This window comes from Heterodontus francisci, unplaced genomic scaffold, assembly GCF_036365525.1.
Source record: "Heterodontus francisci isolate sHetFra1 unplaced genomic scaffold, sHetFra1.hap1 HAP1_SCAFFOLD_185, whole genome shotgun sequence".
NCBI lineage: Eukaryota > Metazoa > Chordata > Chondrichthyes > Heterodontiformes > Heterodontidae > Heterodontus > Heterodontus francisci.
Genome location: NW_027140672.1, coordinates 1,152,730 through 1,167,176, shown reverse-complemented (window position 1 = coordinate 1,167,176; position 14,447 = coordinate 1,152,730).

Genomic DNA, 14,447 nt, shown 5'->3' with positions numbered 1-14,447 from the left:
CCTCCACCACCCCTCCCTCCCCCTCTGGCATTCCCTCCACCACCCTCCTTCCCCCTCTTCATTTCCCTCTACACCCCTCCCTCCCCTCTTCATTCCCGTCCCCCACCCCTCCTCCCTCCACCTCTTCATTCACCTGCAACTCCCCCCTCCCCTCTCTTCATTCCCCTCCACCACTTCCTCCCTCCCCCTCTTCATTCCCCTCCTCCTCGCCCTCCCTCACACTCTTCATTCCCTCCCCCTCCTTCAGCTTCTTCATTCTCCTCCACCACCCGCTCCCTCCCCTCTTCATAACCCTCTACCACCCCCTCCCTCCCCCTCTTCATGCCCATCCACCTCTGCTCCCTCCCCCTCTTCATTCCCCTCCACCACCCCCTCCCTCCCCCACTTCATTCCCCTCCCCACCCCCTCCCTCCCCCTCTTCATTCTCATCCACCACCCCCTCCCTCCAACACTTCATTCCATCCACCACCCCCTCCCTCCCCCTCTTCATTCTCCTCCACCTCCCCCTTCCTCCCCTTCTTCATTCCCATCCACCTCCCCCTCCATCCCCCACCTTCATTACCATCCACGTCCGCCTCCCTCCCCCTTTTCATTCCCCTGGACCACCCACTCCCTCCCCCTTTTCATTCCCCTCCACCAAAACCTCCCTCCACCTCTTCATTCCCCACCACAACTCCCTCCCTCTACGTCTACATTCCCCTCCACCACCTGCTCCCTCCCACTCTCCATTCCCCTGCACCTCCCCATCCCTCCCACTCCCTCCCCTCTTTATTCCCATCCACCAACCCCTCCCTCCACCTCTTCATTCACGTCCACCTCCCCCTACCTCCCCCTCTTCTTTCTCCTCCACCTCCCCATCCCACCCCCTCTTCATTCCCCTCCACCTCCCCCTCCCTCCCCCTCCTCATTCCCATCCACCACGCCCTCCCTCCCTTGCATTCTCCTCCACCTCCCCCTGCCTCCCCCTCTTCTTTCTCCTCCACCTCCCCCTGCCACGCACTCTTCATTCCCCTCCACCTCCCCCTCCCTCCCCCTCCTCATTCCATCCACCACCCCTCCTCCGCCTCTTCATTCTCCTCCACCTCCCCTCCCTCCCCCTATTCAATTCCTTCTACCACGCTCTCCCTCCTCCTCTTCATTCCCCACCCCCACCATCACCTTCTTCATTCTCCTCCACCATCCCCTCGCTCCCATCTTCATTCCCATTCACAGCCTCCTCGCTCCCCTCTTCATTCCCCTCCACCTCCTACTCCCTCCACCTCTTCATTCCCCTCCACCACCCCTCCCTCCCCTCTTCATTCCCCTCCACCACACCCTCCCTCCCCCTCTTCATTCCCCTGCGGCTCCCTCACCCTCTTGATTCTCCTCCAACACCCCCTCCCTCCCCCTCTTCAATACCCTCCCCCACCCTCAGCCTCTTCATTCTCCTCCACCAAACCCTCCCTCCCCCTCTTCATACCCCTCCACCACCACATTCCTCCCCCTCTTCTTTCTCCTCCACCTCCCCCTCCCTCCCACACTTCTTTCACCTCCACCTACCCTCCCCCTCTCCATTTCCCTCCACCACGCCCTCCCTCCCCCTCTTCATTCCCCTCCACCTCCCCCTCCCTTCCCCTCTTCATTCCCCTCCATCACCCCTCCCTCCCCCTCTTCATTCCCCACCAACACCCCCTCCCTCCCCCTCTTCATTTCCCTCACCCTCCATCACCCTCTTTATTCATCTCCACCACACCCTCCCTCCCCCTCTTCATTCCCCTCCCCCACCATCACTCTCTTCATTCACCTCCGCCAACCCCTCCCTCCCCCTCTGCATTCTTCTCCACCACCCCCTCCCTCCCCCTCTTCATTCTCCTCCCCCACCCACCCCCTCTTCTTTCTCCTCCACCTCCCCCTCCCTCCCCTCTTCATTCCCTTCCACCTCCCCCTCCGACCCCCCTTCATTTCCCTCCACAACCCCCTCCCACCACATCTTCGTTCCCACCCACCACCCCCTCCCTCCCCTCTTTATTCCCATCCACCATCCCCTCCCACCCCCTCTTCATTCCCCTCCACCACACCCTCCCTCCCCCTCTTCGTTCCCATCCACCATCCCCACATTCCCCCTCTTCATTCCCCTCCACCAACCCCTCCCTCCCCCTCTTCATTCCCCTCCACTACGCGCTCACTCCACCTCTTCATTCCCCTCCACCTCCCCCTCCCTCCCCTTCTTCATTCCCCCTACACCACCACCTCCCTCCCCCTCTTCATTCCCCTCCACAATCCCCCTGCCTCACCTCTTCATTCCCATCCACCATCCCCTCCCTCCACCACTTCATTCCCCTCCCCACCCACACCCTCCCCCTCTTCTTTCTCATCCACCACACCCTCCCTCCAACACTTCATTCCCATCCACCACCCCCTCCCTCCCCCTCTTCATTCTCATCCACCACACCCTCCCTCCCCCTCTTCATTCTCCTCCACCTCCCCCTTCCTCCCCCGCTTCATTCCCATCCACCTCCCCGTCCATCCCCCTCTTCATTCCCATCCACGTCCGCCTCCCTCCCGCTTTTCATTCCCCTGGACCACCCACACCCTCCCCCTTTTCATTCCACTCCACCAAAACCTCCCTCCACCTCTTCATTCCCCTCCACAACCCCGTCCCTCCCCTCTTCATTCCCCTCCACCACCCCCTCCATCCCCCACTTCATTCCCCTCCCCACCCACTCCCTCCCCCTCTTCTTTCTCATCCTCCACCCCCTCCCTCCAACACTTCATTCCCCTCCACCACCCCCTCCCTACCCCTCTTCATTCCCCTCCACCACCCCCTCCCTCCCCCTCTTCATTCTCCTCCCCCACCCTCCCCCTCTTCTTTCTCCTCCACCTCCCCCTCCCTCCCCTCTTCATTCCCTTCCACCTCCCCCTCCGACCCCCCTTCATTTCCCTCCACAACACCCTCCCTCCACATCTTCGCTCCCACCCACCACCCCCTCCCTCCCCTCTTTATTCCCATCCACCATCCCCCTCCCACCCCCTCTTCATTCCCCTCCACCACCCCCTCCCTCCCCCTCTTCGTTCCCATCCACCATCCCCACACTCCCCCTCTTCATTCCCCTCAAACCAAATACGCCCTCCCCTCTTCATTCCCCTCCACTACGCGCTCACTCCACATCTTCATTCCCCTCCATCTCCCCCTCCCTCCCCTTCTTCATTCCCCCTACACCACCACCTCCCTCCCACTCTTCATTCCCATCCACTACGCGCTCACTCCACCACTTAATTCCCCTCCCCACACCCATCCTCCTCCTCTTCATTCCCCTCCACGACCCCCTCCCTCCCCCTCTTCATTCTGTTCCACCTCCCCCTCCCTCCCCCTCCCTCCACCTCTTCATTCCCATCCACCACCCCCTCCCTCCCCATCTTCATTCTCCTCCACCAGCCCCTCCCTCCCCCTGTTCATTCCCCACCAACTCCCCTCCATTCCCTTCTTCATTCCCCTCCACAATCCCCCTCCCTCACCTCTTCATTCCCATCCACCATCCCCTCCCTCCACCACTTCATTCCCCTCCCCACCCCCACCCTCCCCCTCTTCATTCTCCTCCACCTCCCACTTCCTCCCCCGCTTCATTCCCATCCACCTCCCCGTCCATCCCCCTCTTCATTCCCATCCACGTCCGCCTCCCTCCCCCTTTTCATTCCCCTGGACCACCCACTCCCTCCCCCTTTTCATTCTACTCCACCAAAACCTCCCTCCACCTCTTCATTCCCCTCCACAACCCCCTCCCTCCCCTCTTCATTCCCCTCCACCACCCCATCCCTCCCCCACTTCATTCCCCTCCCCACCCACTCCCTCCCCCTCTTCATTCTCATCCACCACCCCCTCCCTCCAACACTTCATTCCCCTCCACCACCCCCTCCCTACCCCTCTTCATTCCCCTCCACCACCCCCTCCCTCCCCCTCTTCATTCTCCTCCCCCACCCTCCCCCTCTTCTTTCTCCTCCACCTCCCCCTCCCTCCCCTCTTCATTCCCTTCCACCTCCCCCTCCGACCCCCTTCATTTCCCTCCACAACACCCTCCCTCCACATCTTCGCTCCCACCCACCACCCCCTCCCTCCCCTCTTTATTCCCATCCACCATCCCCTCCCACCCCCTCTTCATTCCCCTCCACCACCCCCTCCCTCCCCCTCTTCGTTCCCATCCACCATCCCCACACTCCCCCTCTTCATTCCCCTCCAACCAAATCCGCCCTCCCCTCTTCATTCCCCTCCACTACGCGCTCACTCCACCTCTTCATTCCCCTCCATCTCCCACTCCCTCCCCTTCTTCATTCCCCCTACACCACCACCTCCCTCCCACTCTTCATTCCCATCCACCATCCCCTCCCTCCACCACTTAATTCCCCTCCCCACACCCATTCTCCTCCTCTTCATTCCCCTCCACGACCCCCTCCCTCCCCCTCTTCATTCTGTTCCACCTCCCCCTCACTCCCCCTCCCTCCACCTCTTCATTCCCATCCACCAACCCCTCCCTCCCCCTCTTCATTCTCCTCCACCACCCCTCCCTCCCCCTCTTCATTCCCCACCAACTCCCCTCCAATCCCTTCTTCATTCCCCTCCAACACTCCATCGCTCCCCCTCTTCATTCCCCTCCACAATCCCCCTCCCTCACCTCTTCATTCCCATCCACCATCCCCTCCCTCCACCACTTCATTCCCCTCCCCACCCCCACCCTCCCCCTCTTCATTCTCCTCCACCTCCCACTTCCTCCCCCGCTTCATTCCCATCCACCTCCCCGTCCATCCCCCTCTTCATTCCCATCCACGTCCGCCTCACTCCCGCTTTTCATTCCCCTGGACCACCCACACCCTCCCCCTTTTCATTCCACTCCACCAAAACCTCCCTCCACCTCTTCATTCCCCTCCACAACCCCCTCCCTCCCCTCTTCATTCCCCTCCTCACCCACTCCCTCCCCCTCTTCATTCTCATCCACCACCCCCTCCCTCCAACACTTCATTCCCCCTCACCACCCCCTCCCTACCCCTCTTCATTCCCCTCCACCACCCCCTCCCTCCCCCTCTTCATTCTCCTCCCCCACCCTCCCCCTCTTCTTTCTCCTCCACCTCCCCCTCCCTCCCCTCTTCATTCCCTTCCACCGCCCCCTCCGACCCCCCTTCATTTCCCTCCACAACATCCTCCCTCCACATCTTCGCTCCCACCCACCACCCCCTCCCTCCCCTCTTTATTCCCATCCACCATCCCCTCCCACCCCCTCTTCATTCCCCTCCACCACCCCCTCCCTCCCCCTCTTCGTTCCCATCCACCATCCCCACACTCCCCCTCTTCATTCCCCTCCACCAACCCCGCCGTCCCCCTCTTCATTCCGCTCCACTACGCGCTCACTCCACCTCTTCATTCCCCTCCACCTCCCCCACCCTCCCCTTCTTCATTTCCCCTACACCACCACCTCCCTCCCACTCTTCATTCCCATCCACCATCCCCTCCCTCCACCACGTAATTCCCGTCCCCACACCCATCCTCCTCCTCTTCATTCCCCTCCACGACCCCCTCCCTCCCCCTCTTCGTTCTGTTCCACCTCCCCCTCCCTCCCCCTCCCTCCACCTCTTCATTCCCATCCACCAGCCCCTCCCTCCCCCTCTTCATTCTCCTCCACCACCCCCTCCCTCCCCCTCTTCTTTCCCCACCAACTCCCCTCCATCCCCTTCTTCATTCCCCTGCAACACCCCCTCCCTCCCCCTCTTCATTCCCCTCCTCTTCCCACTCCCTCCCCCTCCTCCTTCTCCTCCACCTCTCACTCCCTCCCCCTCTTCATTCCCATTGACCACCCCTTCCCTCCCCTCTTCATTCCCCTCCAACACCCCCTCCCTCACCCCTTCATTCCCCTCCACCTCCCCCTCCCTCCCCTCTTCATTCCCATCCACCAACACCTCCCTCCCCCTCTTCATTCCCAGTACCACCTCCTCCCTCCCACTCTTCATTCTCCTCCACCACCCCCACCCTCCCCTCTTCATTCCCCTCCACCTTCCCCTCCCTCCCCTCTCATTTCCCTCCACCTCCCCCTCCCTCCCCTCTTCATTCCCATCCACCAACCCCTCCCTCCCCCTCTTCATTCCGCTCCAAGACCCCCTCCCTCCCCCTCTTCATTCTGTTCCACCAACCCATCCCTCCCCCTCTTCATTCCCATCAACCACCCCCTCCCTCCCCCTCTTCATTCCTCTCCACCACCCGCCCCCTCCCCCTCTTCATTCCCCACCACCTCCCCCTCCCTCCCCTTCTTCATTCCCCCTACACCACCACCTCCCTCCCACTCTTCATTCCCATCCACTACGCGCTCACTCCACCACTTAATTCCCCTCCCCACACCCATCCTCCTCCTCTTCATTCCCCTCCACGACCCCCTCCCTCCCCCTCTTCATTCTGTTCCACCTCCCCCTCCCTCCCCCTCCCTCCACCTCTTCATTCCCATCCACCACCCCCTCCCTCCCCATCTTCATTCTCCTCCACCAGCCCCTCCCTCCCCCTGTTCATTCCCCACCAACTCCCCTCCATTCCCTTCTTCATTCCCCTCCACAATCCCCCTCCCTCACCTCTTCATTCCCATCCACCATCCCCTCCCTCCACCACTTCATTCCCCTCCCCACCCCCACCCTCCCCCTCTTCATTCTCCTCCACCTCCCACTTCCTCCCCCGCTTCATTCCCATCCACCTCCCCGTCCATCCCCCTCTTCATTCCCATCCACGTCCGCCTCCCTCCCCCTTTTCATTCCCCTGGACCACCCACTCCCTCCCCCTTTTCATTCTACTCCACCAAAACCTCCCTCCACCTCTTCATTCCCCTCCACAACCCCCTCCCTCCCCTCTTCATTCCCCTCCACCACCCCATCCCTCCCCCACTTCATTCCCCTCCCCACCCACTCCCTCCCCCTCTTCATTCTCATCCACCACCCCCTCCCTCCAACACTTCATTCCCCTCCACCACCCCCTCCCTACCCCTCTTCATTCCCCTCCACCACCCCCTCCCTCCCCCTCTTCATTCTCCTCCCCCACCCTCCCCCTCTTCTTTCTCCTCCACCTCCCCCTCCCTCCCCTCTTCATTCCCTTCCACCTCCCCCTCCGACCCCCCTTCATTTCCCTCCACAACACCCTCCCTCCACATCTTCGCTCCCACCCACCACCCCCTCCCTCCCCTCTTTATTCCCATCCACCATCCCCTCCCACCCCCTCTTCATTCCCCTCCACCACCCCCTCCCTCCCCCTCTTTATTCCCATCCACCATCCCCTCCCACCCCCTCTTCATTCCCCTCCACCACCCCCTCCCTTCCCCTCTTCGTTCCCATCCACCATCCCCACACTCCCCCTCTTCATTCCCCTCCACCAACCCCGCCGTCCCCCTCTTCATTCCGCTCCACTACGCGCTCACTCCACCTCTTCATTCCCCTCCACCTCCCCCACCCTCCCCTTCTTCATTTCCCCTACACCACCACCTCCCTCCCACTCTTCATTCCCATCCACCATCCCCTCCCTCCACCACGTAATTCCCCTCCCCACACCCATCCTCCTCCTCTTCATTCCCCTCCACGACCCCCTCCCTCCCCCTCTTCGTTCTGTTCCACCTCCCCCTCCCTCCCCCTCCCTCCACCTCTTCATTCCCATCCACCAGCCCCACCCTCCCCCTCTTTATTCTCCTCCACCACCCCCTCCCTCCCCCTCTTCATTCCCCACCAACTCCCCTCCATCCCCTTCTTCATTCCCCTCCAACACCCCCTCCCTCCCCCTCTTCATTCCCCTCCTCTTCCCACTCCCTCCCCCTCCTCCTTCTCCTCCACCTCTCACTCCCTCCCCCTCTTCATTCCCATTGACCACCCCTTCCCTCCCCTCTTCATTCCCCTCCAACACCCCCTCCCTCACCCCTTCATTCCCCTCCACCTCCCCCTCCCTCCCCTCTTCATTCCCATCCACCAACACCTCCCTCCCCCTCTTCATTCCCAGTACCACCCCCTCCCTCCCAATCTTCATTCTCCTCCACCACCCCCACCCTCCCCCTCTTCATTCCCCTCCACCTTCCCCTCCCTCCCCTCTCATTTCCCTCCACCTCCCCCTCCCTCCCCTCTTCATTCCCATCCACCAACCCCTCCCTCCCCCTCTTCATTCCGCTCCAAGACCCCCTCCCTCCCCCTCTTCATTCTGTTCCACCAACCCATCCCTCCCCCTCTTCATTCCCATCAACCACCCCCTCCCTCCCCCTCTTCATTCCCCACCACCTCCCCCTCCATCCCCTTCTTCATTCCCCTCCACCAACCCCTCCCTCCCCTCTTCTTTCCCCTCCACCACCCCCTCCCACCCTCTCTTCATTTCCCACCACTTCCTTCCCCTGCACACCCTCCCTCCCCCTCTTCATTCCCCTCCACCACTCCATCCCTCCCCCGCTTCTTTCCCCTCCACCTCCCCCTCCCTCCCTCTCTTCATTCCCATCCACCAGCCCCTCTCTCAACCTCTTCATTCTCCTCCACTACCCCCTCCATCCCACTCTTCATTCTCCTCCACCTCCCCCTCCCTCCCCCTCTTCTTTCTCCTCCACCTCCCCCACCCTCCCCCTCTTCATTCCCCTCCACCACACCCTCCCTCCCCCACTTCTTTCTCCACCACGTCCCCCTTCCTCCCCTCTTCTTTCTCCTCCACCTCCCCCTCCCTCCCCTCTTCATTCCCATCCACCAACACCTCCCTCCCCCTCTTCATTCCCAGTACCACCCCCTCCCTCCCACTCTTCATTCTCCTCCACCACCCCCACCCTCCCCTCTTCATTCCCCTCCACCTTCCCCCTCCCTCCCCTCTTCATTCCCATCCACCAACCCCTCCCTTCCCCTCTTCATTCCGCTCCAAGACCCCCTCCCTCCCCCTCTTCATTCTGTTCCACCAACCCATCCCTCCCCCTCTTCATTCCCATCAACCACCCCCTCCCTCCCCCTCTTCATTCCTCTCCACCCACCCGCTCCCTCCCCCTCTTCATTCCCCACCACCTCCCCCTCCATCCCCTTCTTCATTCCCCTCCACCAACCCCTCCCTGCCCTCTTCTTTCCCCTCCACCACCCCCTCCCACCCTCTCTTCATTTCCCACCACTTCCTTCCCCTGCACACCCTCCCTCCTCCTCTTCATTCCCCTCCACCACTCCATCCCTCCCCCGCTTCTTTCCCCTCCACCTCCCCCTCCCTCCCTCTCTTCATTCCCATCCACCAGCCCCTCTCTCAACCTCTTCATTCTCCTCCACTACCCCCTCCATCCCACTCTTCATTCTCCTCCACCTCCCCCTCCCTCCCCCTCTTCTTTCTCCTCCACCTCCCCCACCCTCCCCCTCTTCATTCCCCTCCACCACACCCTCCCTCCCCCACTTCTTTCTCCACCACCTCCCCCTTTCTCCCCTCTTCTTTCTCCTCCACCTCCCCCTCCCACCCAATCTTCATTCCCCTCCACCACCCCCTTCCCCCATCTATTATTTCCGTTCCACTCCCCCTCCCTACCCCTCTTCATTCCCATCCACCACCACCTCCCCCTCCCTCCCCATCTTCATGCCCATCCAGCTCACCCTCCGTCACCCTCTTCTTTCCCATCCATCTCCCCCTCCCTCCCCCTCTTCCTTCTCCACCTCCGCCCCCTCTTCTTTCCCCTCGACCTCCCCTCCATCCCCCTCTTCATTCCCATCCACCACCGCCTCCCTCCCCCTCTTCATTCCCCTCCTCTTCCCACTCCCTCCACCTGTTCATTCTCCTCCACCTCCCTCTCCCTCCCCTCCTCCTTCTCCTCCACGTCCCACTCCCTCCCCCTCTTCATTCCCATTGACCACCCCTTCCCTCCCCCTCTTCATTCCCCTCCAACTCCCCCTCCCTCACCCCTTCATTCCCCTCCACCTCCCCCTCCCTCCCCCTCGTCATTCCCAGCACCACCCCCTCCCTCCCACTCTTCATTCTCCTACACCACCCCCACCCTCCCCCTCTTCATTCCCCTCCACCTTCCCCTCCCTCCCCCTCTTCATTCCCCTCCACCTCCGCCTCCCTCCCCTCTTCAGTCCCATCCACCAACCCCTCCCTCCCCCTCTTCATTCCCCTCCACCACCACCTCCCTCCCTCTGTTCATTTCCCGCCACCTCCCACCCCAGCACCCCCTCCCTCCCCCCCTTCATTCCCCTCTAACAGTCCTTCGCACCACCTCTTCATTCCCTTCCACCTCCCCCTCCCCCCTCTTCATTCCAATACACCAGCACCTCTCTGACCTTCCTCATTCTCCTCCACCACCCCTACCTCCCTCTCTTGATTTTCCTCCACCTCCCCCTCACTCCCCCTCTTCTTTCTCCTCCACCTCCCCCTCCCTCCCCCTCTTCATTCCCCTCCACTCCCCTTCCCTCCCCCTCTTCATTATGCTCCACCTCCCCCTCCCTCCCCCTCTTCTTTCTCCTCCACCTCTCCCTCCCTCCCTCACTTCATGCACCTCCACCACACCCTCCCTCCCCCTCTTCATTCTCCTCCCCCTCCCCCTCCCCCTCCTCTTCATTCTCCTCCACCTCCCCCTCCCTCCCCATCTTCATTCCACTCCACCACCCCCTCCCTCCCCCTCTTCTTTCACCTCCACCGCCCCTCCCCCCCGCTCTTCATTCCCCTCCACATCCCACTCCCTCCCCCTCTTCATTCACCTCCACCACCCCCTCCCTCCCCCTCTTCTTTCTCCTCCAACACCCCCTCCCTCCGCCTCTTCATTCCCTCCACCACCCCATCCCACCTCTCTTCATTCCCCTCCACCACCCCCTCCCACCCCCTCTTCATTCCACTCCACCACACACTCCCTAGCCCGATTCTTTCTCCTCCACCACCCCCTCCCTGCCGATTTTCATTCCCCTCCACCACCCCATCCCTCCCCCTCTTCATTCCCCTCCAACTCCCCATTCCTCACCCCTTCATTCCCCTCCACCACCCCCTCCCTCCCCCTCTTCTTTCCCCTCCACCACCCCCTCCCACCCCCTCTCCATTTCCCTCCACCTCCTTCCCCAGCACCCCCTCCCTCCTCCTCTTCATTCCCCTCCACCACCCCCTCCCTCCCCCTCTTCATTCTCCTCCACCTCCCCCTCCCTCCCCCTCTTCTTTCTCCTCCACCTCCCCCTCCCTCCCCCTCTTCATTCTCCTCCACCTCCCCCTCCCTCCCTCTCTTTTTTCTCCTCCACCTCCCCCTCCATCCCCCTCTTCTTTCTCCTCCACCTCCCCCTGCCTCCCCTTCTTCATTCTCCTCCACCTCCCCACTCCCCCTCTTCTTTCTCCTCAACCTCCACCTCTCTCCTACTCTTCATTCCCCTCCACGACCACCTCCCTCCCCCTCTTCATTCTGTTCCACCTCCCCCACCCACCCCCTCTTTATTCTCCTCCACCACCCCCTCCCTCCCCTCTTCATTCCCCTCCACCAGCCCCTCCCTTGCCTTCTTCATTTCCCTCCACCACTCCCTCCCTCCCCTTCTTCTTTCCCCTCCACCACCCCCTCCCACCCCCTCTTCATTTCCCACCACCTCCTTCCCCAGCACCCCCTCCCTCCTCCTCTTCATTCCCCTCCACCACTCCATCCCTCCCCCTCGTCATTCCCTTCCACCTCCCCCTCCCTCCCTCTCTTCATTTCCATCCACCAGCACCTCTCTCACCCTCCTCATTCTGCTCCACCACCCCCTCCCTCCCCCCTTCATTCTCCTCCACCTCCCCCTCCCTCCCCCTCTTCTTTCTCCTCCACCTCCCCCTCCCTCCCCCTCTTCATTCCCCTCCACCAGCCCCTCCCTGCCCCTCTTCTTTCTCCTCCACCTCCCCCTCCCTCCCCCTCTTCATTCACTTCCACCACACCCTCCCTCCCCCTCTTCATTCTCCTCCACCTCCCCTCCCTCCCCCTCTTGATTCTCCTCCACATCCCCCTCCCTCCCCATCTTAATTCCACTCCGCCAACCCCTCCCTCCCCCTCTTCTTTCTCCTCCACCGCCCCCTCCCCCTCGCTCCCCCTCATCATGCCCATCCAGCACCCACCTCCCTCACCTTCTTCTTTCCCATCCATGCTTATCTCCCTCACTCCCCCTCTTCATTCTCCACCTCCTCCCCATCCCTCCCCCTCTTCTTTCCCCTCCACCTCCCCCTCCCTCCCGCTCTTCATTCCCATCCATCACCCCCTCCCTCCCCCTCTTCATTCCCCTCCTCTTCCCACACCCTCCACCTGTTCATTCTCCTCCACCTCCCCCTCCCTCCCCCTCCTCCTTCTCCTCAACCTCCCACTCCCTCCCCCTCTTAATTCCCATTCTCCAGCCCCTCCCTCCCCCTCTTCATTCCCCTCCAACTCCCCCTTCCTCACCCCTTCATTCCCCTCCACCACCCCCTCCCACCCCCTCTTCTTTCCCCTCCACCACCCCCTCCCACCCCCTCTTCATTTCCCTCCACCTCCTTCCCCAGCACCCCCTCCCTCCTCCTCTTCATTCCCCTCCACCACTCCATCCCTCCCCCTCGTCATTCCCTTCCACCTCCCCCTCCCTCCCTCTCTTCATTTCCATCCACCAGCACCTCTCTCACCCTCTTCATTCTCCTCCACCACCCCCTCCCTCCCCCTCTTCATTCTCCTCCACCTCCCCCTCCCTTCCCCTCCTCTTTCTCCTCCACCTCCCCCTCCCTCCCCCTCTTCATTCCCCTCCACCACCCCCTCCGTGCCCCTCTTCTTTCTCCTCCACCTCCCCCTCCCTCCCCCTCTTCATTCACTTCCACCACAACCTCCCTCCCCCTCTTCATTCTCCTCCACCTCCCCCTCCCTCCCTCTCTTCATTTCCATCCACCAGCACCTCTCTCACCCTCCTCATTCTGCTCCACCACCCCCTCCCTCCCCCCTTCATTCTCCTCCACCTCCCCCTCCCTCCCCCTCTTCTTTCTCCTCCACCTCCCCCTCCCTCCCCCTCTTCATTCCCCTCCACCAGCCCCTCCCTGCCCCTCTTCTTTCTCCTCCACTTCCCCCTCCCTCCCCCTCTTCATTCACTTCCACCACACCCTCCCTCCCCCTCTTCATTCTCCTCCACCTGCCCTCCCTCCCCCTCTTGATTCTCCTCCACATTCCCCTCCCTCTCCATCTTAATTCCACTCCGCCAACCCCTCCCTCCCGCTCTTCTTTCTCCTCCACCGCCCCCTCCCCCTCGCTCCCCCTCTTCATGCCCATCCAGCTCCCACCTCTCTCACCCTCTTCTTTTCCATCCATGGCTTATCTACCTCCCTCCCCCTCTTCATTCTCCACCTCCTCCCCATCCCTCCCCCTCTTCTTTCCCCTCCACCTCCCCCTCCCTCCCCCTCTTCATTCCCATCCACCACCCCCTCCCTCCCCCTCTTCATTCCCCTCCTCTTCCCACACCCTCCACCTGTTCATTCTCCTCCACCTCCCCTCCCTCCCCCTCCTCCTTCTCCTCCACCTCCCACTCCCTTCCCCTCTTCATTCCCATTCTCCAGCCCCTCCCTCCCCCTCTTCATTCCCCTCCAACTCCCCCTTCCTCACCCCTTCATTCCCCTCCACCACCCCCTCCCTCCCCCTCTTCTTTCCCCTCCACCACCCCCTCCCACCCCCTCTTCATTTCCCACCACCTCCTTCCCCAGCACCCCCTCCCTCCTCCTCTTCATTCCCCTCCACCACTCCATCCCTCCCCCTCGTCATTCCCTTCCACCTCCCCCTCCCTCCCTCTCTTCATTTCCATCCACCAGCACCTCTCTCACCCTCCTCATTCTCCTCCACCACCCCCCTCCCTCCCCCTCTTCATTCTCCTCCACCTCCCCCTCCCTCCCCCTCTTCATTCCCCTCCACCACCCCCTCCCTGCCCCTCTTCTTTCTCCTCCACCTCCCCCTCCCTCCCCCTCTTCATTCACTTCCACCACAACCTCCCTCCCCCTCTTCATTCGCCTCCACCTCCCTCCCTCCTCCTCTTCATTCTCCTCCACATCCCCCTCCCTCCCCATCTTAATTCCACTCCCGCCACCCCCTCCCTCCCCCTCTTCTTTCTCCTCCACCGCCCCCTCCCCCTCGCTCCCCCGCTTCATGCCCATCCAGCTCCCACCTCCCTCACCCTCTTCTTTCCCATCCATGCATTTCTCCCTCCCTCCCACTCTTCATTCTCCACCTCCTCCCCATCCCTCCCCTCTTCTTTCCCCTCCACCTACCCCTCCATCCCCCTCTTCATTCCCATCCACCTCCCCCTCCCTCCCCCTCCTTCATTCCCCTCCTCTTCCCCACACCCTCCACCTGTTCATTCTCCTCCCCCTCCCTCCCCCTCCTCCTTCTCCTCCACCTCCCACTCCCTCCCCCTCTTCATTCCCATTCTCCAGCCCCTCCCTCCCCCTCTTCATTCGCCTCCAACTCCCCCTCCCTCCCCTCTTCATTCCCATCCACCAACGCCTCCCTCCCCCTCTTCATTCCCAG